The sequence below is a fragment of the Arachis stenosperma genome, chromosome 10 (genome assembly GCF_014773155.1).
Source record: "Arachis stenosperma cultivar V10309 chromosome 10, arast.V10309.gnm1.PFL2, whole genome shotgun sequence".
In the NCBI taxonomy this organism is placed as follows: Eukaryota; Viridiplantae; Streptophyta; class Magnoliopsida; order Fabales; family Fabaceae; genus Arachis; species Arachis stenosperma.
In genome coordinates this window covers 60200577-60204350 of record NC_080386.1, presented here as the reverse complement: position 1 = coordinate 60204350, position 3774 = coordinate 60200577, and the positions used below count along the sequence as shown (strand labels likewise).

General features: G+C 37.5%; 1 non-coding gene across 1 annotated transcript; it reads left to right on the top strand.

The window, feature by feature from the left end:
- Window positions 1-1196: 1196 nt before the first annotated feature.
- LOC130959627 (small nucleolar RNA R71) lies at window positions 1197-1304 on the top strand. Its single transcript, XR_009078699.1, has one exon. It is a non-coding gene; the product is annotated as a small nucleolar RNA R71 (small nucleolar RNA).
- The last annotated feature ends 2470 nt before the right edge of the window (window positions 1305-3774 follow it).

Sequence of the window (3774 nt, the reverse complement as noted above, 5' to 3'; positions counted from 1 at the left end):
GGCATGAGGTTTACACTTGACCCTAAGTCACACAGAGCCTTTTGAAAGGTCATGGTGCCTATGGTACAAGGTATTGAAAACTTTCCAGGATCCTGTCTCTTTTGAGGTAATCTCTGCCTAGACAAGTCATCCAGTTCTTTGGTGAGCAAAGGAGGTTCGTTCTCCCAAGTCTCATTACCAAATAACTTGTCATTTAGCTTCATGATTGCTCCAAGGTATTTAGCAACTTGCTCTTTAGTGACATATTCATCCTCTTCAGAGGAAGAATACTCATCAGAGCTCATGAATGACAGAAGTAAATCAAATGGAATCTCTATGGTCTCAGTGTGAGCCTCAGATTCCCATGGTTCCTCATTAGGGAACTCAGTGGAGGCCAGTGGACGTCCATTGAGGTCTTCCTCAGTGGCGTTCACGGCCTCTTCATCCTCTCCAAGTTCGGCCATGTTGATGGCCTTGCACTCTCCTTTTGGATTTTCTTCTGTATTGCTTGGAAGAGTACTAGGAGGGAGTTCAGTAATTTTCTTGCTCAGCTGTCCCACTTGTGCCTCCAAATTCCTAATGGAGAACCTTGTTTCAGTCATGAAACTTTGAGTGGTTTTGATTAGATCAGAGACCATGGTTGCTAAGTCAGAGTGGTCCTGCTTAGAATTCTCTGTCTGTTGCTGAGAAGATGATGAAAAAGGCTTGCCATTGCTGAACCTATTTCTTCCACCATTATTGAAACCTTGTTGAGGTCTCTGTTGATCCTTCCATGAGAGATTTGGATGATTTCTCTATGAAGAATTATAGGTGTTTCCATAGGGTTCTCCCATGTAATTCACCTCTTCCATTGAAGGGTTCTCAGGATCATAAGCTTCTTCTTCAGATGAAGCATCCTTAGTACTGCCTGGTGCAGCTTGCATTCCAGACAGACTTTGAGAAATCAAATTGACTTGTTGAGTCAGTATTTTGTTCTGAGCCAATATGGCATTCAGAGTATCAATCTCAAGAACTCCTTTCTTCTGATTTGTCCCATTGTTCACAGGATTCCTTTCAGAAGTGTACATGAATTGGTTATTTGCAACCATTTCAATTAGTTCTTGAGCTTCTGTAGGCGTCTTCTTCAGATAAAGAGATCCTCCAGCAGAGCTATCCAAAGACATCTTGGATAGTTCAGAGAGACCATTATAGAAAATACCTATGATGCTCCATTCAGAAAGCATGTCAGAAGGACATTTTCTGATCAATTGTTTGTATCTTTCCCAAGCTTCATAGAGGGATTCACCTTCCTTCTGTCTGAAGGTTTGGACTTCCCCTCTAAGCTTACTCAATTTTTGAGGTGGAAAGAACTTTGCCAAGAAGGCATTGACTAGCTTTTCCCAAGAGTTCAGGCTTTCTTTAGGTTTTGAGTCCAACCATATCCTAGCTCTGTCTCTTACAGCAAAAGGGAATAGCATAAGTCTATAGACTTCAGGGTCAACCCCATTAGTCTTGACAGTGTCACAGATTTGCAAGAATTCAGCTAAAAACTGATGAGGATCTTCCAATGGAAGTCCATGGAACTTGCAATTTTGTTGCATTAAAGAAACTAATTGAGGCTTAAGCTCAAAGTTGTTTGCTCCAATGGCAGGGATAGAGATGCTTCTCCCATAGAAGTCGGGAGTAGGTGCAGTAAAGTCACCCAGCACCTTCCTTGCATTGTTGGCATTGTTGTTGTTTTCGGCTGCCATGGGTTCTTCTTCTTTGAAGATTTCTGTTAGGTCCTCTACAGAGAGTTGTGCTTTAGCTTCTCTTAGCTTTCGCTTCAAAGTCCTTTCAGGTTCAGGGTCAGCCTCAACAAGAATGCTTTTGTCTTTGCTCCTGCTCATATGAAAGAGAAGAGAACAAAAAAATATGGAATCCTCTATGTCACAGTATAGAGATTCCTTGAGGTGTCAGAGGAAAAGAAAAATAGAAGGAAGAAGTAGAGAATTCGAACTTATCAAGAAAGATGGAGTTCGAATTGTGCATTATGGAATAGTGTTAGTCCATAAATAGAAGGATGTGAGAAGAGGGGAAGAAATTTTCGAAAATTAAGTAAAAGATTTTAAAAACATTTTGAAAAACACTAATTGATTTTCGAAAACCAAGAGTGAAAAAGAAATCAAGTGATTCTTGAAAAAGATTTGAAATTAGAAATTAAAAAGATATGATTGAAAACTATTTTGAAAAAGATGTGATTAAAAAGATATGATTGAAAAGTTATGGTTTTAAAAAGATATGATTGAAAAGATATGATTTGAAAAACAGTTTAAAAAGATTTGATTTTAAAAATTAATGACTTGGCTAACAAGGAAAGATATGATTCAAACATTAAACTTTTCTCAACAGAAAAGGCAACATACTTGAAATGTTGAATCAAATCATTAATTGATAGCAAGTATTTTTGAAAATTGAAAAAAAATTGATTTTGATTGAAAAGATATGATTTGAAAAAGATTTGATTTTGAAAAATTTTGAAAACTTGAAAAAAAATTTGAATTGAAAACAGAATCTTCCCTCTTGTGCCATCCTAGCGTTTAACACCCAAAGCACTACCCTTTTGGGCGTTAAACGCCCAGCCAGACACCCTGGCTGGCGTTTAAACGCCAGTCTGCCTTCCTCACTGGGCATTTTGAACGCCCAGCCTTTTTCTGTGTAATTCCTCTGCTGTATGTTCTGAATCTTCAATTCTCTGTATTATTGACTTGAAAAGACACAAATTAAAAAATTTTTTGGATTTTTAGTAATGAGGAATAATCGAAATGCAACTAAAATCAAATAACAATGCATGCAAGACACCAAACTTAGCAGTTTGTATACTACTGACACTAACAAGATGAGAATGCATATGAGAAACAACAAAAAACTCAAGTCAATAGAATTCAAAGATCAAAACAAGGAAATCATCAAGAACAACTTGAAGATTACTTAAGACACATGAATGAATGCAAGAAGAACAGAAACATGCAATTGACACCAAACTTAACATGAGACACTAGACTCAACAAGAAACATGAGAATATTTTTGGTTTTTATGATTTTGTAATTAATTTTTTTTTTTGGATTTTTTCGAAAATTAAGTGGAAAAGAAAATAAAGGTATCAAAATTCTTAATGAGAATTCCAGGAATCATACAATGTTAGTCTAAAGGAATTAGACATGGCTAGCCAAGCTTCAGCAGGACATTGCATTCAAGAGCTAAATTGATGAGAATCAATCAGCTTTGGTGATGATAAAAACATCACCTTGAAACACTAGAATTCATTCTTAAGAACTCTGAAGAAAAATACCTAATCTAAGCAACAAGATGAACCGTCAGTTGTCCAAACTCAACAATCTCCGGCAACGGCGCCAAAAACTTGGTGCACAAAATTGTGATCACTACTTTTCACAACTCAAATAATCCCTAGTAATGGCCCCAAAGACTTGGTGCTCAATACCATGGTATAAACACAACTTCGCACAACTAACCATCAAGTGCACTGGGTCATCCAAGTAATAAACCTTACGCGAGTAAGGGTCGATCCCACGGAGATTGTTGGTATGAAGCAAGCTATGGTCACCTTGTAAATCTTAGTCAGGCAAACTCAAATGGTTATGGATGATATATGAATAAAAGATAAAGATAGAGATACTTAGGTATTTGATTGGTGAGAATTTCAGATAAGCGAATGGAGATGCTTTGTCCCTTCCGTCTCTCTGCTTTCCTACTGTCTTCATCCAATCCTTCTTACTCCTTTCCATGGCAAGCTGTATGTTGGGCATCACCGTTGT